Raw genomic sequence first — 25,903 nt, forward strand, 5'->3', positions numbered from 1 at the left:
AAGTGTTAATAAATTTAAAAATTTTAAGAGAAACATATCTACTTTTAAGTATCTCACCATTATCTTCCTCCTGTCTTATTTGCAACATTTCAATTGGACCTATGCAGTTAGAAAGGTGCTTGATTTGGAATCAGGAACTCAATTCAAATAGATCTGGATTCCAGTATTACCTCTGGCATGTACCAGTTATGTGATCATTCATGCTATTTAACCTCTCGGGGGCACAGGCTCCTCATTTATAAAATGTAATACCTACCTTACAGGGAAGTCATGCCTTTTCTTCATTGATCTCTAGTGAAAGAATGACCATTCTCTTCACCAAGGCCAGCACTTCTCCTTGTGTCCTTGTTCTCATCTTATTTTGGGAAATTTCCCTTCAATTCATCTTCCCACCCTGCCCCTTCTCTAATGTTCAACCAGTCTCTATGCACTGTTTTATTCTTTGCTGCCTTAAAACAGAACCAGGTGAATTCCATCATTAAAAATCTTTGACTTGACCATGTAATTTCTTCAGGCTATCCCATGAGAGCTAGTACCTTTCACACATCTTTGAAAAGTCAGCTGTATTCCTTGCCTCTAACTTTTCTTCTCCTATTCAACTCTCATTGCATTAAAATCTGGCTTCTGACTTCCAAAAACAATTGAAACTGCCGAGCTACCTCTGAGTTGTTAGAACCCATGGCCTCTTCTCAGTCCTCATCCTTGTTGACCTCTCTGTAGTAAGTGGCAGTATTGCTCATGTCTTCCTGAACATTTTCTGTTCCCTGAGTTATTATGACATCATTCTCTTGGTTCTCCTCTGTAGCAGCCACACTGGCATATCCAGCATGGTTGCTAGCACAGTTTCTTAGATCTGCTTTACTAGGAAAGATAACTGTTCAAGGGGTTAACAGTCTTTTTAAAATTACATTCATTAGTTCAGGGCAAAAGTCAGCACCCTAAACTTCAGAGAAAGTACAAACAGAAAATACAAGCTGATAAATAAAGACCAAAAGACAGGGCTTCTAACTTTCTGAGAAATTAGCACAGATCAACAGACAGATCCAACTGTCTGACCAGAGCAATACATACGTAGTTTCCCGAGAGAGAAACCAACATCTGGGTTTTTCAAAGCCAGGGGTGGGGTTGGGGGGCTCCTTAACCCAGAGTCTCATGTGGTTAAATCATAAGAATACTCTTCCAATGAGTGATCCCCAAAGAAAAATGCTAACCTCAGAGTAGATATACCCTTTTTTAGAGCCAGAGGGCATCACAACTTTCATGACTCAGTGTCTAATTAGAAAGTAACAAAATATGTGAAAGCCTTCCCTAAGCAAGCTTCTCTTAATGGGCTCCATGTGAGGCCTATTAAAGGTCAGGGAAGATCTTATATCCCATTAACATTACATCGTCCTATTCATCTGAACATCTCACCTCAGTCGCTTTTACTAGATCACCATCCCTAAATATGTACAATCCCTTCCCTGTCCCCTCCCCCACCTTGGATATGGTTTAGGCTCTATAGATTTCTCTCTCTTCACCCTCTCTCAGTGATCTCATTACTTCCCATGGGCTTAATCATGATATCTATGCATATTATTCCAAATCTTTTTTAAAAACTCCAGTCCACTTGCCTCGAGCACCTCCACATAGATTTTCAACAGCTCAAACTCAAACAGTCTAAAACAAAATCCATTATCTTCTCTGCTCAAAAAAGAAGATAGATATTAACTTTCCATATTTCTCTTGAGGGTACTGCTGTCTTACTAGTCATCCATGTCAATTACCTTAGAATAATCATAAAATCCTCCCTCACCTTCATCTTCTATATCCAATTAGTTACCGATTCTTGTTGACTCTGTCTCTCCATGACATATCCCCTATCTGTTTCCATTTCTCTATTCACTTAGCCACTGTCAATTCAGGCCCTTATTTCTTCTTGCCTAAACTATAGGTAGAGTGTCCTAATTACATCCCCTTGCTTCCGGTTTCTCTGCTTGCCCATACATTATACCACCCCTCTCTCCCAATTGCCAAAATAATATTCTTAAGGAAGAGTTGAACCATGTTTGTTCCTTCTGCAAGAACCTTTAATGATTCCCAATTGCCTCTAGGATGAAATCTAAACTCCTTTGCCTGATGCTTAAAGCCTTTCATGATTTGGTTCTAGTCTTATTTTATATTATTCCTCTTCCTATACTTTATGATCCATATAAATTATGATATTTTTCAAAATCAGCATTGTAACTTCATCCTCCTTGTCTTTCCATAGGTTATCTACAGTTTCCTAGGATGTACTCCATCTTCACGATTGTCTTTCATTATCTCCAGTCCCATTCAGATTTCAGCTCATGTGCCATATCCCGTTCCTCGCTATTTGTGAGTGTTTTCTCTCTTCCCAAATATTTTACCATGGATATATTGATTTTTTACATATTTATCATACTTATCAGATATATCTTATCCTGTATATATTTCTACTTATATTTTGTTTCACTCTTTAAGAATGTAAGCTCTTTGATAAGAAAGACCATTTTATTGTGTTTTTATATTCTTAATGTCTAATATACCATAATGATATTAGGCACTTAATAAATGCTTATTAGGCTAGATTTGGTTATTGTAAAGTTTAAGAAGTATAATATATGCATGTACATATGCAAATAATTTTTAAATAAAAAACATATTATAGTTATATACAAGGTATTCCAAATCCTAGTGCAGTTTTAAGCTATCAATAATAATGGTTATTACTATTTATATTAGAGACAAAGTTCTAGTATTCTTCTTTCCTGAATAAAGTTAGTGCATGGCTCCCAGACTCTCTCTCATCTTCAGTTTTTGTTTTAATAATAGGGGTCTTCAACATACATACATCAAACATGCTTTTTCATTCTACTCATTTCTCATGACCCTCCCCCACCCCATCTCAGCCATATATAGAGATGGTCATACCTTTGATCTAGCCATAATCCATAAATGCACCATTCATGGTTCATGAACTCTGAAATTCCCTTATACAATCACAATCTATTGTCATCTGACACTTCCTTCTGCCTTGAAATCTCAAAACATCTTCAATCTTACTGTGACCATTGATCCCTGAATCCTTTAGTTCTTTCCCAGGCTATCACCTCTGAACTAACTATACTCTCCTCCCTTCCCCCTCTTTATACAGTTCAACTTGATGCTGTCTTTTTCTCTTGAGTCCCTTGCCACCTTATCCTATTGTCCTGAGAAGACTCAGCTTTGGACTACTCTCACCTTCACTCCTCACATCTTGTAGAACAAAGGAGAAAATTATGTTGACTGGGTCAACAAATTTATGCAAGAAATTTATCTATATAATCTCAACTGGGCCTTCACTGAGACTAGGCAGACAATTCCTTTATATCTCCCTAAATGACTCACTATCTTAATCATCATAGCAGCTCTTCCTAATCTTTCATGCCTCCTCAAATCTTGTCATGGCTTTCCTTTTCCCACCCTTTCAGCACATTTTACTGTAAACACAGATATCATTCAACAGGAGTTCCCTTTTCTCCTCTCCTCATCTCATGTCATCTGGGTGTCTCTGCCACCGTCCTTCATTTGTCTTACACAAAGTGGTGACTCTTTTCTTTTCCAAGGCTAACTTCTTGTTTCATGCATCTCCAAGTGATCTAATTCTATCCCATATTCTCCAGCAAGTTACCTCTATGATCTCCCTCACACTAATATTCAATCTTTCCTTGTCTAATGGATGTTTCTTTATTGCCTACAGACATATTTATGTCTTCCCCACACTAAAACACCTCCTACTTGATTTTTTTCACCCCAACTGTCCATCATTCCTTATTTCTCCACTAATTTTTAATCTATTTGTCTAGGCTTGACTTTTTTCCCATCCAAATCTTGACTTGCATCTCCAACTGCCTATTAAGACATCTCAAACTGGATGTCCTGTAGCCATCTTAAACTCAACATGTCTGAAACTGATTTCCTTCCTCCCTAAACTGTCCCCTCTTTCAAACTTGTCATCCTTGACTCCTCAATCTCTATCTCTAATCTTTTGTTGTTTTATTGATTTTGCCTGAATAATATCTCTCATGTAAGTCTCTTTTTTTCTTCTGTAATTGCCATCACTGTGGTTCAGGCCCTCATTGCCATATACCTGGATTATTGCCACAGCCTTTTGGTTGGTCTCCTTTTCTTCTCATTCCAGTCCATCCTCCATTTAATTGTCAAATTAATCTTCCTGAAGCAGAGATCTCATCATACCATTCACCTATTTAATAAGTTCCAATGGCTCCCTTTCACTTCCAGGATAATATATAAAATCCTCTCTTTGGTATTTTACAACATGATCTCTCTCACCTTTCTAGTCTTCTTACCCCTTACTCCCTACCACATATTCTGCCATCTAGTGACATGGCTTTCCTTCCTGTATTTCACACTAGATGCTCCTCCCATCTTTGGTCATTTTTACTGGATGTTTGGAATTCTCTCCCTCCTAATCTCTATCTCCAAGCTTTCCTGGCTTTCTTCAAGACCCAGATAAAATCACAAGTTTTAAAAAAGTCTTTCCTAATCTGTCTTAATGCTAGTGATTTCCCCGTATTGATTATCTCTAATTTTTTTCTATGTAGATATTTTGTACACAGCTGTTTGCATGCTGTCTTCCCAATTGGACTGTGAGTCCTTTAATAGAATGACTTATTTCCATCTGTCTTCATATCCCTAGCACACAATGCCTGTTACAGAGTAGGTGCTTTATAAATTGAATATTGATTATAGACAATATAGGAACAGAGCCTGGACTTGTCTTTTAACTGGCTTAGGAACCTCCCATATAAGCAAAGTCCTTTTGTTAATTGATTCAGGTCCTCATTTTCTAGTTTAGACCATGCAGATTACCTAGGACACTAAAAAGCTAAGTTACTTGTTCAGAGTTCCAAATCCAGTACCTATTAGAGGCAGCAATCTAAATAAAACTTTCCTTTTTCTAAGATGAGCTCTTTAACTGGGTAGAACTTTCACTTCTGGCTCTGAAAACAGTAATCCAATCAATATAATTTATTTTGATAAGGCCATGGTAGCTGACCACCTTATGGCTTTACTTCCCATTCCTGTGACTCTCTAGACCATAACTCCCTTCCCTGGCCTCTACTTCCTTTTAAGTATAGTTTGGCTTTGTTTGAATGTAAAGGCCTAGTGGGCATGGACAGAGGTGGGCTGGTAAGTGTTTATCAGCCTGGCATTCTATATAAAAAAATGACTTCTAAGTTTAATCTGTCTCATTAACTTTGACTCAAATATCACTAGAAGGTCTATTTCCTAGGGTTATCAGGGAAAAGGCAAAAGAACCCATATGTTCAAAAATATTTATAGCACCTCTTTTTGTAGTGGCAAAGAACTGGAAATTGAGGGAATACCCATCAATTGGGGAATGGCTAAAAAGTTGTGTGATATGATTGTCATGGAATACTACTGTGCTTTAAGAAATGATGAGCAGAATGATTTTAGGGAAAATAAAAACATGGAAAGACTTGTGTGAAATAATGAGTAAAATGACCAGAATCAAGAGAATACAGTAACAATATATAGTAACAGCAATATTGTTTGAAGAATAACCATGAACAACAAAGTTATTCTGTACATTATAAATATTCAAATCAACTATAAAACATGTAAGAAGGAAGATTATATCCACCTGTAGAGAAAGAACTTAGAAATATGCATAATATGGTTGTATATTTTTTGTGTGTATATGTATACACATACACACATCTATGTAAAAAGATGACCTTCTCTAGTGCAGAGTGGGGAAGGAGGGAGAGAGTTCAGAACTTAAACTTGTACAAAATTAATTTAATTAAAAATTCAAATATTTTATCCATTATTTTCTTAAATCCTTACAATCTATAAAACAACAAATCAAACGCTGGTCTGTAGTTTGCCAAATGTTGAAGTGTAAATTGCCACACTTAAATTAACAATCAATGGGCATTTTTTTTAACTTTTGTATTTGTATTCTCAGCACCTATCAAGGTCTCTATGGTTCATTCATTCATCTCCTATCCCTGACAATAGACCATGAACAAGTCCTTATCCTACCAAGCTATACTGTGTAGATACGCTAATGAAATCCCATATCCTGTATGCATTAGACTTGTTGCAAAGAATTTATCCCATAGCAGAAGCAATAATTTTTAAAAAATCATGAAACTGCATTAAAAAATGTTTACCATTATGGGGGTGTTCAGCTGAAAGGGAAAACAACTTGTGACACAGTTATTACCAAATTAGAGTTAAATTGGCCAGCAATGATCCTTTTGACTTTGCTTAGCTTGTCCTAGGACTACTGTCTGCAGTTCATATAACTGCAACCAGATGGTAGTGGAAGGCCAGTATGGAATGCAGTCTAAGTGATAAAGAATTCTCCTCAGGCATGACCAGTGCTGCTTCTAAACTAGAGGGTTTTTAACCTTTTTTGGGTCATGTACCCTTTTGGAATCCTTAGTGAAGCCTATGGGCCCCTTCTCAGAATAACATTTTCTAAATATATAAAACAGAATACACAGATTTACAAGATAAACCAGTTATATTGAAATAGTTATCCAAATTTTAAAAAAATTCTGGAAATCAATTTAAGAACCTCCCTCTAAAATAAACTCAAATTTACTGACTTGTTCTCCGCAGTTCATTAAATTATGGTATAAAAATAGTAAAACAAATAATGACAATGGACAACATACATTGAAGCAAGATTCTAAAAGAACCTGAAGTCTTAAAAATCTTAATATATTTTCTATTGCTGTGACCTATTTTCAGTTGATATTTAGGCCTAAAAAGTTTGGCATTTTCTTAGAGGAGTATGTTATAGACTTACTCAGAATGTGTCTTAGGACCAGAAATCTTCAGGCTGTTCTAGATCAAAGGAAATTCCTGCAGAGTATGTGCTTTGGAAGCTACAAGAGTTTGTCGCTTCCTCTGCTCCAGTTATGAACATTTAAGTTGTTTTAATTATACATAATGGTTTTTCTATACCTGGTTTCTAGCCTGCACACCCTTTTAAATCTACCAGTTACTCATTCTAGGCCTCCATTTTTGAGCTTTCTGCCCCAAAGCTTAAACTGCCTCGTCATGGCCTCTATAATAGTTATTCTAGCAGGAATGACTTTCCACACCTGCCACCCAAGAGGGACTCCTTTCTTTCTCCTGTTAATTTTGACCAGGAACTCTATAGAAGATCTTATTCTTGCTCCAAACCCATTTAATATTTAGAGGCTCTTTGATTATCCCCCAAATTTCCCATTTATATTCCTTAAAGCAGTCAAAACTTTGACACCTTGTGAGCATTTAAAATGCGATGGCATAACAAGCAATGATTGTATTTCATTAGTTGTTAAACATTCAACTCAGTATTTCTGTTTTCCCCTATCAATGTTTGCTTCACAGGAAAAAAAAAATTAGGGAATACTGACTTTGGTTATAGTAACAGTATTCCCTCAGCCAAATTTGGGAGACTTGAGTTTCAATCTCTGTTTTCCCAATTACTGTATGACAATAGATAACAATAAGAATAAGATGATGATATTAACAATAGGTAATATTTATGTAATATTCACTGTGACCCAGCACTGTCCTAAGCACTCTACAGTCATAATCTCATCTCACCTCACAACAACCCTGGGAGGTAGATGTTATTATTGTCCCCATTTTAAAGATGGAGAAACAGAAGCAAACAAATTAAGTTACTTGCCCAAAGTCACATAACTAGTGTTGGGAATCTGGATTTGAACTCAAATCTTCCTGACTCAAAGTCCAGTGCTCTACTCACTATAACACTTAGCTGCCTAATAAAATTAATAATTATTATTATAGTTAGCTGATTAATATAGTTATTATCACTAATGCATTGTTGGTAGAGTTGTGAACTGATTCAACTATTCTGGAGAGCAATCTGGAACTACACCCAAAGGGCTATAAGTAATTTCATACCATTTGACCCAGCAATACCACTTCTAGGGTTGTATCCCAAAGAGATCATAGAAGTGGGAGGAAGACACATAAGTACAAAAATATTTATAGCAGCTCTTTTTGTGGTGGCAAAGGATTAGAAATTAAGGGGATGACCATCAATTGGGAAATGGCTAAACAAGTTGTGGTATATGAATGTAATGGAATACTATTGTGCTAAAAGAAATGAGGAGCAGATGGACTTCATATTTACCTGGAGAGGCTTAAATGCACTGATGCTGAGTGAGAAGAGCAGAACCAGGAGAAAATTTCACACAATTACAGACACAACGTATGTGTGATGACCAACTTTGATAGACCAGACTCTTCTCAGCAATGCAGGGTTATAAGTCAACTCCAAAAGACTTATGATGGAGAGATATGTCTACATTTAGAGAAAGAACTAGAAAGAACAGAGTTTGAAGCCAGATTGAATGATACTCTCTGTCTTTTTCTTGTTTGCTTTTGTCTCCTCTTTCCCATTGCTCATTCCATCTGATACAATCCTTCTTTATAACCCAACTAATTTCTAATGTGAAACTATTTGCGGATCCTATACTTGATTGTATGCCACCAGTGGGGAGAGGGTAGGGAGGGGTAGAAAATTTGAAACTCAAAGAATTGTGGGATTGAATCCTGTAAGCTAAAAGTAAACAAATTAATAAAGATGAAAAAAATAAATATAATTATTATTAAAGTTAGCATTAATATAACACTTTAAGGTTTGCAAGGCACTTCACATGTATGCTATTATTATTTTCTTTGCTTTTTTGGAGGGGGGAGGGCAGGATAATTGAGGTTAAGTGACTTGCCCAAGGGCACACGGATAGTTAGTGTTAAATATCTGAGGCCAGATTTGAACTCAGGTTCTCCTGATTCCAGGGCCAGTGCTCTATTGACTGTGCCACCTAGCTGCCCCTATATGCTATTATTTTTGTTCTAGGAAAAGTAATCCAATCAATGAAAATGCTTTTGGTAAGAGCAAGATGCTTGACCTCCCTATAGCTTTACTTACAATTCCTGTGAATGGCAATAATATTATACTCATTTTACAAATGAGGATACTAAGGCCCTGAGATATTAAGAGACTCTCCTAGGGTAACACAGCTAATAAATAAATTTCTGAGGCAGGCTTGAAGCTGAAATCTTACTGACCCCAGGTATAGTACTCTATCTACTTCCCCACCCAGATGCATATGCATGTCATTGGACTTCTCCGGGCCTCAGTTTCCTCATCCATAAAAAAGGAGACTAAGGCAGATAATTTTTCACTTCTCTTTCAGCTATCACATTCCTTTTGCAGAGTCTCATGAAGTACACAATTTATTTTTTTTAATTATCTTTCTTAGAAAATCTAGGACACCTCTTCCTAGTAATTAAATACTTAACTAAGACTTACTTCTGTCTACTTATATTTCCTCCAATCGTGACTATAAAAAAGCTGGTATGAGGTCATCTCCGCTATCTTCTGTATCTAGACATACAGCTCTTCCTCCTTCTGTCAGAGTTGCCACTTTCAGAGATAAGTACTGTGACTATTTTTGATTTTTTACCCATTAATTCCCCAAGAGAGGTTCATTTATTGATCCATTCAATTATCATTATTCAAACACCTGCTATGACTGGTATGCGATGTGGGTCCCTACATGGGGCCATTAGTTTATGTAGTTCGAGTGCTACTTTCTTTAAGCCTAGAAGAAGGCAGCGTATCACACTGTTAAGGACTTTATTTAGTGAATGCAATATCTGAATTGCTCCTAAGGTGGCACTCTACTTGAGCCACCAATCCAGGCCTTAGTAGTTTGTTGTTCATGCATTTCAGTCGTGTTTCACCCTTTGTGACATTTGGAGTTTTCTTGGCAAAATTACTGGAGTAGTTTGACATTTTCTTCTCCACCTCGTTTTACAGAAGAGGAAACTGAGGTAAAGAGGGTTAAGTGACTTGCCCAGGGTCACAGCTTGTAAGTATCTAAGGCCAGATTTAAACTCAGGAAGATGAAACTTCCTGACTCCAGACCTGGTACTCCCATCCACTGCACCACCTAGCTGCCCTGCCTTGAGGGCACTCCTTAGAGAATGCAGAAAAGATTGACCTTTGCAATGAGACTTCATTATGCCAGATAGCTACTAGACAACACTCAGCCTATTCTATAGGTAGTGCTATAACAGCTTCTAACTAGGTTTCAATTTAATAACCTTGGGAGTGAAAGGGAATATTGCTCAAAATATTGAAAAATGGCATTTTTAGTCTAGATCTAGCTTTGAGAACCAATCTTCCTGAAACATTACACTTTCTCAGGTCACTTTCCATGCATTCAAATAATTAGCATATATTCATAGACATAATGGGGGTATTGTGAATATAAAACTTATGCACGTGAAATGAAGTGAAAAGGAATCTAAATGAAGTACCCCTTTATTTAGGCAATTGACACAAACATTCTCCACTCAGTCACCCTCTTGTTTTCCAACACACTCTTCAGGTGTGCACCAGGAGAAATCCTGATCACATCTTGCCATAGACTAGAAAGGAAAAGGTGAACAGCATCTACACTTCTCATCTAGTACTTATGAATTAGAAAGGAAAAGTCAGAGAAGGGTTTCCACTTCTCATCTTTGAATCATGTACTAAAAAGGGAAAACAGCTCTCTTCTCTCCTGGAGGTCTAATGACAAGGTCAGAGGAAGAAAAAGAAAGTGAAAATAAGACATTGTAAAGTACAGATGGTGGTCCTTTATCCCGTCATTTGACTTTTGCCCTGTCTCAAACAAGCAGCACACTGAGAAACAAGATGAGGGGAGAGGCAGTCACCCACCACTCAGGCCAGGATTATCAGAGATTCCTCTGCCAAGCTCTCTCTCTATGAATCATGTCCTCAGATGCAGAGGAAAATAATTCACAGAGAAAAGAGGGAAAGGAGAAAATCAGGTTATGTGTATACACATCAATGTAATACCCAGGGATATATATAATAAATGTCATATAGGGATGAGACAGTTGGCTCCCTAAACCTGACCTCCTATATTTTTCCTGAGTCAAACACACAGCACTGGAAGTTTTTTATAGGGAGAATTATTAGAAGATATGGGGACAAGACCGGGACGAGGACTGGGTATTGAATTTACTAGTAGTTCTGGGAACAAACAGGGAAGAGACAGTAAAAGAATACAGGAAAACCAGAAAATCAGATGGAGCTTTGTGTACCTGTGGTTAGTGAGCCATCAAAGTAACTCTCGAATGGCCACATTTGGTTTTGAAATACGCATGCATATTTTGTACATGTAGATAGCCAGACAGATGGACAAACAGATGGATGGAGCAATAGTAATAGGAAGGCTATTTTGCAAAACAAACTTAAAATTATCCATCTGCCAAGATGTGGACTATAACTAACATAATGACTACAAACAATAGTGTCACCAAATTTATGCAGCATAAGACTAGATGAAAGGGTTAAACTAGGTCATGACCCTTCTATGCTAAGGAACCAATGATATTAAGGTCAATTGTAAATAAAAATTAATAATGGTTGAAAAATCAGTAAGCCATAGTGATTTCAGTCTAGCTACTTTTTCTGCTCTTAATAACTGAATCAGATCCAATGGTTACAAGTCACTATTACTGCTGAAAAAAACTGCATCAACCCAAGAATTCCGGTTCAACAATACTATATAGAGTGGAAACTACATCTATTTTTTTAAATAAATGTGTCATATACAAAAAAAATATAGGCAGGGATCTCATTTATAATTAAGCCAGATAGTTACTGGTCTAATAACTTCAGATTAACTTAAATTCAGATAATTGTCATGAGTTCAAAATACCCCAAACAAAATATAATCTGAAGCTCTCTAATAAAATTACTCCAAAAGTGATCTCCTTACAATATGGGCAAGGAAAGGAAGAACATTACAGAGAGATGTAAGGAACAGTAAATGTAGTTAGAGGACTTGAGTTTATTTCCTGGCTCCTCCACATAATGCCTATGTGACCTTGGGTAAGTAATTTCTCTTCTCCAGGTGTAGCAGCAAGCAACCCAAGCGTCCTCAGGGTTTGCAGCTACCACAGGTTCTTGGATCTGCTTTGTTAAAGGAAAGCAACTCAAAATGGGTTAACAAGCTTACTTTAATCAGTCAGACATATATCGTTTACCTTGTTCAGGAGAAAAGGTCAGCACCCTGAACCTCAAAGTATACAGGCATAATTATCAAGACAGAAACATCAAGTAGACAGATTTCCAAATTGTCTAATCATTACATCCATACCCAGTCAACATCTGGGTTTCCACATTCTGGGTTTTTCAAAGCCGGGGGACTCTCAACAACGGCTTCCCAGAATTCAGATCAAATCACAGAACACTTCTCAAAATGAGTCCCAAAACAAAGCTACACATCAGGGCTTATATAGCCTTCTCCTGGCTCAGAGAATGTAACAACCTTATTGACCCACTGGCCAATCAAAAAGTATCTACTGAAAAACAAGCCTCCCTCCCCAGGCTTCTGGTGCACTTTAGCCTAGGGGCAGGGAAGATCTTTAAAATTTACATTCGCATTACACCAGGTCATACTTTCCTTATCTATAAAAAGAGGTACTTATATCAGCTGATCTCTAAGGTCCTTTCCATATAGAAATCTTATTACCATGCACATAAAATAAATTGAGTAAGGAAAGAGGCAAGCAAAAATGAACCCTCCCCCCCAAAAAAAAAACAAAATAGGGATTCTTGAAATTTTCTTTGAGTTCACATATAGATATTTAAAGGGGGCATGAGAATCATTGTTAAAATCATATGATCTTATATTGAAAGTTGGAAGGGACCTTAGATATCATCAAATCCAAAATCTCTTATTTTACAAATGAGAAAAATGAGATCCATATAGAAGTTAAATGATTTAGTCAGCAAGCATTTAACTATGTGCTAGGCCATATGCTAAGCACTGGAATTGGCCACATATTACAAGGTAATAATTCATGATCAGAAAAAAGAGGTGAGTTATTATGTAGTAAAATAAAGACAACATTGACATCAAAAGAACCAAAACATACCTCCAGGAAACTGGATAGCTCTTCTTTGGAGGATTTTGTCATTGTTGAATTGTGACCAACTCTTTGTGATCTTATGGACCAGAGCACACTGTCCGTGGGGTTTTCTTGGCAAAGATATTGGAGTGATTTGCCATTTTTTTCTCCAGTTGATTAAGGCAAAAAAAAATTTTAATGATTTTCCTAGGGTTATATAGTTTAGTAAGTATTTAATATTGGATTTGAAGCCTGGCCTTCCTGATTCCAGGCCTATCTCTCTATCCACTGAGCCATGTAGTTGCTTCCAAGGGAAAATTTAAGGAAAGACAAATAAAAGTCACACATAAGGAAGAAGTATGTGGAAAGGAAGAAGTCTGAATTGGTGGAAAGGATATCCACACTAATTAACACATGCACCGTCACTTGGCTCCTTCCTCTAATTTTGGTCACACAAATGTGAATTCCATTTATTTCAACCAGCCCAGCAGAGCAGATACAGCACCAGGAGTGGAATCAGGAAGACCTGAGTTCAAATTAAGTTTCAGACACTAGCTGGCTGTGAGAACCTGAGCAACTCACTTAACCTTTTTTTTGCCTTATTTTTTTTATCTGTAAAATGGAATAATAAGAGCACCTATCTTGAAGAGTTGTTGAAAATCAAATGCAATAATATCTGTAAAGCACTTAGCACAATGCCTGATGCACAGTAAGCGCTCTATAAATGTTAGCTGCTATTATGTTTCCTGGAGGATAGAACCCTGAGAAGCATTCACATCTAATCAGAACTAGGGTTCTGAGTCTTTAAAAATAATATTTGTTTTTGTTTTTAAATCCAAATGAGTGAACTATTACTTGTAAAACTCAGGTCCCTAAACTTTATCAGGCAGGGTAATATGAATTAGGATTAGTCATTTTGTTCTACTTTGTTCTACTTAGGAAAAACTACTTATAAGAAGCCACATGGAGATCTTTTCTATGTATTGTCTCGATCATATCAAAAAAGAGGTATATATATATATTTTTTTTTTCTAATGTGTGTGAGGACATTTGTGATATTTAAAGAGTAATCTAAACTCTCCTGTAACTCAAATGTCAGAAGTTGCCTCTTCTCAGTTAATTGCAAAGAAAATGTAGTAGACTGGAGCAGAAAGAATAACGTTTGAAAATAGCAAATTAATGGCACAAAACTGAAATTTCACTGCACATTTGTTGAGTCTAATGATGTTTGGTCATCTCTCAAAAGCTAGATAAACATTTCAGTCAAAGCAGAGCTAGGCAAGATATTAAGAGGGTTTTGCCAAGTTTTTGGATGGATTATAGTGAAACACAGTTGAAGACCTCCTTCATGCAAATATCAGTTTTGCTGGGAACCTTTGAGGGCATCGATGGGAGGTACTTGCTTTCTTTGCTACTCTTGAATCTTGTTGGTGTTAGGGTCAAGAAAACTGATATTTGAGTCATCTTAGACATTAATTAGCTGTGTGACTGGGAAACTCATTTAACATCCTTCTCTCAGTTTTCTTATCTGTAAAATTGGTATAGTAAAAGCACCTACCTCTTAGGGTTGTTGTAAGGATCAGATAAGATATTCACATTTTAAAAGTGCTTTGCAAGCTTTAAAGTGCCATATACATGCAAGCATAGGCTCTGTAGTTATGGGAAAATGTAGCCATTACTCTAAAATTGATTATCATTCCTAGGGGATTCATTACACATTGCTTGGTTTTATTCAACTAGAAACCATGACATGTTTCAGAATGTGGAAATATATACCTATTAAGTATATGTTACTTTTAATCCACATACTTTATATTTCTTTGACATTTTAGATTAATTTATAGGCCCCTAATTGGTCATATGTATGATTTTTAATTCACTAGGCACACAAGATATAGTTGGTCTTATATGGTTCAGAGATTCATGACAGTCATGACATTTTAGAGCTAGAGGTAAACTTCTATATCATATGTAATATATGTATATATACATATGTTTATGTATATATGATGTTAATATACCATATACTACATAGCATAGTATTAAAATTATCTCATGAAATATATATCATATGAATAAATATAGAGATAGATCACATGAACACTATATTTCACACTATAGTATATATATAGTATAGTATGAAAACTAGCATATAGTTATTACAGTATTATAGCACAGTTTTATTTTGCTACATATAGTATATATCTACTATATGTTGTTTGTCCTTTCTTTTCAAAGTGGACCAATGACATCACAGGGTGATGTTGTGACTTGCAGGTGAATTGGATTTAAGTGAGGCAGAGCTTCAAAAATGGCTCTTCCAGAGTCATCAAAATCCAGCAGCAAGAAAATGTCAAGACAACAAGCAAAGGCCTGGGATGCAGTGGATAACCTTTGCATCTTGCGATGTCTGACGTGCTTCACAGTGCTTGCTTCAGCCACCTTCATAGAAGTTGGAATAAATTATTCTCACCTGCCCATTCCACCTGGGGAAGTCTTCACACGCTTCAAGTAGGCATACTCCTAACTCATTGGTGGGTTTGGGGCCTGTTGATTACACTCAACCTGGCTTGTCCCAGTGTGCCAAGGTAGTTTTACTAGGGTGTGGCTACTGTGCATGCTACAGCTTCTTAGAGCAACAGGTGAGAGCTGGGTGACAAGACACCAAAGGTGAATGAGCAACCCTGAAAAGGCTTGGCAAGACCTCATGTTCTGCTATATAGTAAAAGACCTATATATGGTTATATGTGTGCATTTTTATGTGGTACATATATATATATATATAAAACTATACATATAGTTGTAATACATTTATATATAATGTATAAAATATATAATATGTATACACACATATATGTATAGCAAAAAACAAGCATTTTGAATCTTGTTATCTTGATAAAAGACTGAAATAGCATCTTACATTGGTATTTCAGCTACAATGCACCTCCTTCCCCACCATTTGTTTTCAAGCTAGATATATTATTATTCCCAATCATTGTCTCTGTCTCATTTTTCTTCTATTTTTCCCTATTTAATTCCTGTTATATGGTTACCATAGCAATTATTTCCTTTTCCCTTTTATTCTTTTATTCTTGTCCAATGCTATTTGTTTTAGGGAATTCATTCTTGTTCTATTCTATTCTCCAATAAGACTCCACCAAACTTAAGGATTTATATTTAATTTGTATTACTCTGTTTTTAGGGCATTTTTTTCTACTATAAAAGCTCCCTCCCCCTGCCATCCCACAAAAATTACCAGTTTGCTTATATCTTAGTGCTACAACAGACAGTCTCCTATAGATGTCACTCTACTCCATGCATTTAAATACAGCAACAGTGAATGTGGTTTGCAAAGTATATTTTTGGACAAATTGTACTGCATTGCAGTTAATCAAATTAAGAGTTTGTGCAAATCAACCTCTAGTAAGGAGGAAGTTGGCATCATGAAAACACTAAGTGGCATTAACAAAACCAATCACTTACTATTGGTTAACTATTTGTTGTCTCAGTGATACACACACACACACACACACACAATTCATCTTTATCTTGTCACTCATAGAATGGAATTCAAATGAAGAAACTTAAGAATAGGAAGAAATGAGGAATGTTGAAAAAAATATTTCAAGCAATGATGCTTAGAAATAAGTCTTTCATAAGTACATGACTATTATATGTGCAACCTGTGGATCTTCAAGTCCTCTAATTGCTAAACGGTACTATTATATCATCCAAGACTCAATGGGGCACATAGTCATCACAAGATTCTTTTTTTTTGGTTGACAGTGATTGTAAATATGGCTCAATAGTCACATAACTGATATCAATTATATGAAAAAATAAATCTTACTAGACTGTCATTCTAGGTGGATAGAATAAGAGATGTTGTAATATAAAACTAATATAGGGTCATAGAATCATAGAATATTAGGGTTTAAAGGAAGCTTGGGAATTCAGTTCAATTTTTTAAAATACCTGATGGTACTCATAATGAGAGTTCCCTACACTGATGAAAATGGAAATTTGGACCCCTCTCTTCTCCCCTCCCCCAAAAAGGTCACTTTTTGTTCTTCCAGGCCATATTGCCTGTTACATATTGCATGGGAGTTGGTTCTTCCTGTCACTTCCCCTTTCCCCTTCTACTTTTTCTTTCCCCCACCAAACAGTCTACATATTCACATGGAAGAACTATGATTTGAGGTTATCATCGAGATTTGGTCTCATGCTATTTATCTGGTTTGAGTTTTTGGGACCATTTTCTAGGTCCTATGGGGAAGAAAACTCTCAAGAGACACACAGGGTAACCTCAATCATGGGGTATTGGTGACCATAAGTGACAATTTTGTCACAAAAGCACTAGTATTACCAAAAGGTAACTCTCTGTTACCCTGTCACTTTGAAGGGTGTAGTGGGGATGGTGCTGAGCTTAAGGGAATAACTCTAGTCGTTCCATAGACATGCCACTAAACTCTTAGAGCAAGAGAATTAGCCCATTCTTGCCTTTCTATTTGCTGTCACCATACCTATCCTCAATACCTGTGAGCTTTCAGTTGTCAGTGATCATTTTCCCACTTGTCTAGGATAAGGGGGAAAAGGCAGGAATTTATAGGACTGTTTCAACTACAAAAGTGATTCTCAAACTTTTTTGTCTCAGGACTTCTTTATTCTCTTAAAAAATTATAAAGAACTCCACAAAGGGCTTTTTCTTTATGTGGGTTATATCTACTTATATTTACTAGATTATAAATTAAAACATCTTAGTATTATTATGAAAATAATTTTGACCTCTGGTCAAAAATGTAAAGCTTTTGTGGAACCCCAAGAGTCCCAGGATACCATTTTGAACACCTAATCTAATATTTAAGACATAGGCCCACACATTTGCAATTGAAAAGCTATAGATAACATAGATCACAGGTACTTCTCGGTTGGAGAATATACTGAATAGGAGAGAACTATTTTTTGTTGAGAAAATATCAAAATTTAGAGAACCGTTTTTGTATCTCCCTGGGATATGGGACAGAGGAGGATAGATACTGAGCATCAGAGCCCAGCTGGAGTACCTGCTTACATTTAAGAATCTAAAAGCTATTAAGGTATGGGAAGAAGGAGTCTTGAAAGAGAACATAAATAAGAATGTAAGAGAATATAAATAAATAAGAATATAAAACTCTCTAGATGTGGGCATCATGCTACTTAGATACTAACAGGTCTGATGGATGTTCTTGTTCAGTTAGACAATTCAATTCAGCAAATACTTCAATTCGATGGACATTTATTAAGCACCTACTATGTGCCAACAAGCACTGTGCTGAGTGCTGGGGTTATAAATGAGAAAAAGATAGTCCCTGACCTCAAGGAATTTACAATTTAGTGGGGAAAGACAAAACATAAAAAGAAACTGAAAAAGAATGTGTGTGTGTGTGTGTGTGTGTATGTGTGTGCTGGGGGAAGGAGAGACTTTTAGAGCACTGGGAGGGGGTGGGAATATGCCCTGGAATTGCAACCAAGTGCAGCTGCTGATGGAAAATGGAGACTTACATTGAAACTTCTAATCTGAGCCTTATACAATTGGAGACTTTGGGAGGAGTTTATTACTCCACGCTCCCCAACACTACAAAGGGGAGAGGACCCTGAGGGAGTTGGGAAGGAGGTGCATAGCAAAAATAGACACAATCAACATGGCGATGATATTTTAGGGGATCAGCTTATCTTCAGGGAGGCATGATATTCTCTAGAGTCAAAACCAAGCAGAGCTGATGATAGAAAATTAAGTTACCCTCAATTTAAATACTATGGGTGAGAATTCTGTGTGTGTGTACTCATTCATATGTTTGTGTGTGGCGGGGGGAGGTGACAAGGGAGGGTGCCAAATCAATAATTTCATTGTATAGGTAACTCTTGATGAGGACACTACCTCTAACAATGTAGTTGGACACCTGCTGGGTAACTTACAGTTTTGGAGAGCTGGCCTGGGTACTGAGCAGATAAGTGACTTGCCCCAACATCAAACATCCTGTATATCTCAGAGGCAAGAATTGAACCCAGATCTTTCTGGATCTAAGACCATCTCTCTATCCACTATACAATCCTGCCTTTCACCTTTCATGTAAATGTATATGTATGTATATATGTATATCTACTATTATATTTGTATCTTCTATATATGCATCTATCTCTCTATATTTATATATGTATATATGTATAAACATACATATATACTTCATGTACCATTTATTTGTGTACATAGACTATTTGTGCCCAACCTGTGGTAGAGCATTCTGAGCTTGTATTGGTCTGATCAGCCACAGCTGGACACACTGTAAACTTGACTCTAACATAGTGATGTCATTTTGGTCCTCTTTTAGAATGGATAATAACCAATACATACATACATGCATGCATGCATGCATATGTGCATATATACACACATACATAAATATCTAATATGCAAAGAATTTAGACATAGCTATATACACACATGCACATATATGTCTGTATTCTATGTATTTATTCTATCTATCTATCTATCTGTGTCTGTATTCTTTCTATATTAGTTATCTGGGTCTGGGGAGAAGGAATGTGTGTACAAATATGTATATACACACACACACACACACACATATTCTGTGCTTTTTTGTATAATAGGCAATTAGGGGAAGCAGAGAACATTAACAATTAGGGAGATATAGAAAGTGGTGACATCTGAGTCAATCTTTGAAATTAGATAAAAATTTTAAGAGTTGGAAGTGAAGAGGGAGTGCATTCTAGGCATGAAGAATGAGTAGAAACATGCACAGAGGTGGTGATGGAATGAATGTTCAGTTCGTAATCACCAGAATCAAGAAATCTACTAGTGTCCAGCTAAAGTCCAGGAATGGGAAAGAGCAGCTCAGCATTCTGTTGCCTTTCTGAAGAGGGGCAGGGGAAGGCTTATAACTGGAAATGAGGAGACCTCAGAAAAAAAGAAACGATTAAAAATTAGGCTGGTCCTAAATCATCAACAACTTCTTATGAGGGACAATAGGAAACTACTAAATAAGACAGGGAATGTTAGAGGAAGGCATACTCCAAAAGACAGTCAGAATCTCTCACTAGGCAATCCAAAAATAGCAGTTAGCTTCTTCTTTAGAGACATGGAGGTAGATTTGCCCCTTCTCCTCTCTGGGGAGAAGTGAGGGAGATAGGCCTTAAATAGCTAATCATGTCAGATGTTGAAGCTGATTATGGGGGCCACAGAGTGAGAAAAACATCCAATGAGGAGCAGCAGTGGTTCTTAGGCTGTGTCTTGGGTGTTTTATTTTTTTTGCCAGTAGCCAGTGACTTATTTTGACTTCTCTGACCTCGAGGTGTTACTGATGATATGGAGGGCTAGTGAGGGGGATAGCTATCATTTTCCCCCTCCTGGAACTACTAAATGTCATTAAGTAGTCTTAAGTAGACATTTTCCTGATAACAATAAAACCATTCTAGGGACAGCTAGGTGGCTCAGTGGATAGAGTCATATAATGGATAGAATTTTAATCTGACCCCAGACACTTGCTTAGTTAAGACTTTGGGCAAGTCTTAATCCATCAGAGAAGGAAATAACAAACCACTTCAGTATCTTTGCCAAGAAAAGTCCAGGGACAGTATGGTCCACATACTTGCAAAGAATAACATGTGACTGAATGACAACAATGAACACAATATATATTCCACTACTCCTTTTAGACAGACAGAGCACAAGGTATGCTCATAATGTAGAAGGGGAAGAAATTGCTTCTAGAAAATGGGACAAGTTATTCTAGAAGGTTCCTGAAATCATATGCTTTTAATTTTTCCAAATTTGAAAAGTTAAGTTGTACTTAGCACCAGTTAGTTCATTGATAAATAATTGGTGGCCATGGGTAGGTGAGGCCAAGATGTGTAGCACTGTGTGCAGAAGTAGTACCTGAAGGAGAGAGCAATGTGTGTGTGTGGGGGGGGGGGCTGATGGGGAGGGGAGAAGAAGTGGAATCCAGGCCTCTCCAGGCAGTTAGGATGGGGTCTCTGCCCACATTAGTAGTGATACATAATACCTGGAAGAGAAATACCTCAACTATGAGAAAAATCCATTTATGAGGGTGAGTGCATATCTCAGAAGTTAATATGGTAACAGGTGTCTCAGAAGGACCGTAACTATTCTGAAAGCTTCCTGCCCTAATGCTAAAAGGAGACCCTTCAAAGAAACAGCAACAACTATCTATTTCCATCTCCAAGACTGTTCCTTCCCTGTATTTATCCTTTATTCTTTGTCTCACAAAGCTTTCATAAATAGAAGGGAAAATTCTAGTTTTACTGTTTCTAGGAGACAGATCATCTATTTATTGTCCTTTTCTCTTCAGCTCCACAGAACCAGAAATGTTTACTCAGGCACAAGCAACATGGGCACACAGCCTCTCTCTCTCATCCTCATCAGCCATGCAAATAAGCAGGAGCACACTTTCCCAGGACCTGTAGCAGAACCCACTGAAGGCCTGAAAGATGAAACTTGGCCACTCCTTTCTATTGTGCCCCCAGCCAGTTTTCATGGGAACCTTCCGAGAGTCCTCGCTTCACTGCAGGCACAGGCCTCTGTTCTTTTAGAATTAGCTATCTGGGAGCTGGGATAGGGACTGAATCAGAAAATGCCCAATGCAAATTCTGAAATCTAGACCTTTCTGCATTTCCCTATATGTTTTTCTTTTTTCTTTTTAAAGGAAAGTGCCTTTCATAACCTGCTTTGGATTTTTTAAAGCAAAAACAACAAAACTTTAAGTAAAACATACACATACATACACAACCGGGACATTGTCTATTCTCTGGGATAGGTATTGTTTTACAAGATAATTATGTGTTGGGTAGCCAAAGTTCTGGGAAGTCATTGCATTATATGGGGGATTGTCACCTGGAGCCAGTGGGGCACTGTGGGAGACTGTATATTTCTGATGATTCCCAAGTGGTTTTCCAAGAAGACTGGCTCATAGTTAAAGAATGCAACACCTGTGGGTCCTGCTTTTGCATTCCCAATAGCATAAGCCAAGTATTTTATTGGAGACATATTCTCCCTCTGTTAACCGAATGGAATTAAAGGGTACTTCCTGTTGTTCAATTGTTTCAATCTTGTCTGACTCTGTGACCCCATTTGGGGTTTTCTTGGCAAATGTATTAGAGTGGTTTGCCACTCTTTCTTTCTCTAGCTCATTTTACAAATGAGAAATTGAGGCAAACCAGGTTAAGTGACTTTCCCAGGACCATATAGCTACTAAGAGTCTGAAGCAAGATTTGAACTCTGGAAGATGAATCTTCCTGACATCAGGTCCCACACTCTATCTGCTATGCAGTCTAGCTGCCCATTAAGGGTACACAGGCCCATAACCAAATTGCCCCTAAGTAGTGCTTCTTTTGTCTAGTGTGATACAGTACAGAGATATCAACAATAGCTGGAATGAAATTCAACACTTTCAAAAATGTCCTTCACATTGGTCCTCCTATGTTGTAAGGTCTAAAGTAGTGCTCTAAACTGAGTAGGCATTCAATCATTAATCTGATGAAATTATGAATTCCTTGAGGATAGGTACTGTCTTTTACGTAACTCTTTTTGTATTTCTAACACTTGGCACGGTACCTGGTACAAAGTTGGTATTTAATAAATGATTATTGATTGGCTGACTCAGTATCCTAGTTGATTACCACACAATCATAGATTTAAGGTTGGAAAGGATCATAAAGGTCATCTACTCCAATTCCTCTCTTTCATCCCCACTGTAAATACACTTTATAGATAAACTCAGAGAAAGAGATGTGAAGTGACTTGACCAAAATCACATAGGAAGAACCATAATTTAAATCCAAATTTAAAGCCCTGAAACTATATTCAACATTTTTTTCTCTAATACTGATAAATAACAGTATGGGATACTACAAGTGAAAAAGAACACTATATTTGAAGTCAGAGGAAATGAGCTTGAATTCTAGTTTTGTTAGGAATTGTCTGATTTGGGCAAGGAACATGCCTTTGAAGTGCTCACTTTTCTCATCTACAAAATGAAGGAATATAACTAGATGATCCTCAAGGACTTTTCAGTTCTAAATCCATAAAGCTGTGAACTGATTGAGTTTGATCATGTATTAATACAACCAGTGCTGTCAAACTCAAATAGAAATGGATACCTATGGACCACATATGGACCTAGAAAATCACAAATTGACATTATTTAGGTTGTATCCTGTCCTTATTTATTTTTGTTAAACATTTCCCAATTGTGTTTTAATCTTGTTTAGGGACACTCAGGAGTTCTGCTGCTCAGGGTTTTACATTTCTGAATAAGACCATAATTCCTAGCAAAGACAACTAAATGCTTCCTATGTAGCCTGTGCATCTCCAACCCTTCTTTGAGAAATATGAAATGATCAAAGTGAAAATAAACTCCTTTATGTTGGAAACAGAAGCAATATATAAGCATCAAGTTGGCTTGCTATGAACATTTACATTGCTTTTTTGAAATAGCTTGTTGATGAGATGAACAAGTTTCCATCCTCTTCCCAAATAAAATTATTACTGCCTTACACAGGAAATAATTTTTCTTTCTTCTCTAAGAACTTCATCATAAATATAACAACAATAGTAATAGTAATAATAATAATAACAACAACAATTGTAGTTAGTATTTATCTTATGCTTTAAGGTTTGCAAAGAACTTTGAAAATATTATCTCATATCCCCACAATAACACCAGGAGGGAAATGCAGAAAAGATGTAGAAAGAAATGTCTATCAGGAATAGAAGGATCTAAGCTAATTTTAATAATTGTTTAAATGTTTCATTCAAAGGCAGTTTGGAAATTCACCAGAGGAGAGGTTTTGACACATTGGGACTCACCATCTGAACAACAACTTTGCAGCTGCTATGTCTGTGATCTCTCATCACACCTCTGGCTCGGAAATAGTATTTGCTTTATTTTATATAATGCAGTAAAGAGGTTGTTGCAGAAAAATGGTTGTTCCCAAAGCAGTGATGCACAGCCATGGGTGACCTTTTAGTGAACTTGAGCCCTCTGCAGCAGGTTGGGGGAAACCCAGAGTAGTCAGGTGACCAGTATGGCCATCTGTAGCTTCAGAGTGGTCATCTGGCCAGTGCTGACCTTTTTAAACATGATACAGTGAAATCTAAATCCTGAAAGCTGCTTGGAGGCAAAAATCTGCTCCTCAAAGTCAGTTTCACCAGTGAGTCATTGAATTGTCCACTACAACTTAAAAAGGACCCTTTAGGTTCAGGTCACAAACCTAACCATTTAGCATTAATAGTCAATAAAATTCAATTTGATCGTAAATAATTTTCATTATATTAGTACTCCTTTAATACTTACAAGTATCTAAAGCTTTATCTACATTAATATATAGCTTGTTCCTTAGAGTTGAACTTCTTTTCTAAAAGGAGTAGGATTAACATCTGTTTTATTGCTTGTGAAATAGTAAGGATTTTTTTTTTTGGCTTGGTTGTGAAAAATTTTTTTTTAATGATTTTACTTTTCTTGTAAAGTATATCCAAAATCTTGCACGTATGATACATTTGAGCCTTACCACAACTTCAGGAAATATTTAACCTTATCATTATTTTACAGATGAGGAAACAGAGACTGAGAGAGTTTCAATGACTTTCCACACTGAGAGAGTAACAGAGGTGGGATTCTAATCCAAGTCCTCCTGACTTGAAGTCCAAGCTCTATGACACTGTGGCCCCATCCATTTAAGAATCTTATAGCTCAGGCTCTTGATTGTGCTTTCTTGACCACAAATTTGCTCTGTTGCCAGGATAAGTAACTCCACCAGTCTCCATACACCTCAGTTTTCTTACCTTTAAATGATGGTTATATCTAACCTACACCCTCCCCTTATTGAATTTTCTGGATATTTTGAGGTCATTAGAGTTTCTTTGAAATAAGTCTACTTTGTAAAGTCAAGATAGTATCATTGTTGTAAGTAGCCCACATCTATTTATAAAACTAGCTGACCCCAAGTGAAAAATTCTCAGATAGATAGCCTATAATTATTTAATTATGTGACAATCCATAAGTTATATATCTGCATAGTACATGTTCTTTAAAAATGTGGACCGCATAACTCTCAGGTAATTCTCCATAGAGGCTATTATATCTGTTGTTTCACAGCATATTATGTTATTAATAATACTCAAATGAAAGAAAATTGTCCAGTTAATGTGCTTAGCTAGAGCTCCAAATTGAGAGTCAAGATTCATTGGTTCTATTTTGAGCTCTGCTACTCTGAGTATTTGTGATTCATATAGTCTTCAAAATGACACTGATATCACAGGAATAATTTTGGTGAGGTTTAAGTAGATTATTTCAAAGTTCTTGAGATCCTCTAAAGGTATGGAATTCATTCTCACAATTTCCAATTTCAAGGGAATGTTTTATTTTGTCTATTCCATTTCCTGGGACACATTATAGCTTTTTGATATTTTACATTTAACAAACAACAACAAAATCCTTACCCAAGAAGGCCAGAATTAAAATATCAAGAACACATTCAAATTTTCAGAACTGTTATCTAAAGTATGCACTTAAATACTATATAAAAGTATAAAAAGTATTATAATTATATTAAAGTGTTATTAATGGCTAATTGATACACATAGAATAAATGCTTCATGAAGGAATGCCAACATTATGAAGGAAAGGTCTTGAGAAATTTTAACAAATGAATGTTAACTTCATTTGGAGATAGTTACAGTGGTAGGTTGTGCTTGAATTTTTAAGCTAATCTGGAAATGGTGAGGGTACACAGTACTTGACTGACAAACAAATTCCCTATGAAGCCAGCCAATTAGAGTTTTGTATGGGTGGGCTAAATCTGCAGGAGCTTTCACTTACTTCTGTTACTC

Source organism: Petaurus breviceps, unplaced genomic scaffold (assembly GCF_028583685.1).
Source record: "Petaurus breviceps papuanus isolate PSGF00001 unplaced genomic scaffold, PetGlider_PUasm1.0 91133, whole genome shotgun sequence".
NCBI classification, from domain to species: Eukaryota; Metazoa; Chordata; class Mammalia; order Diprotodontia; family Petauridae; genus Petaurus; species Petaurus breviceps.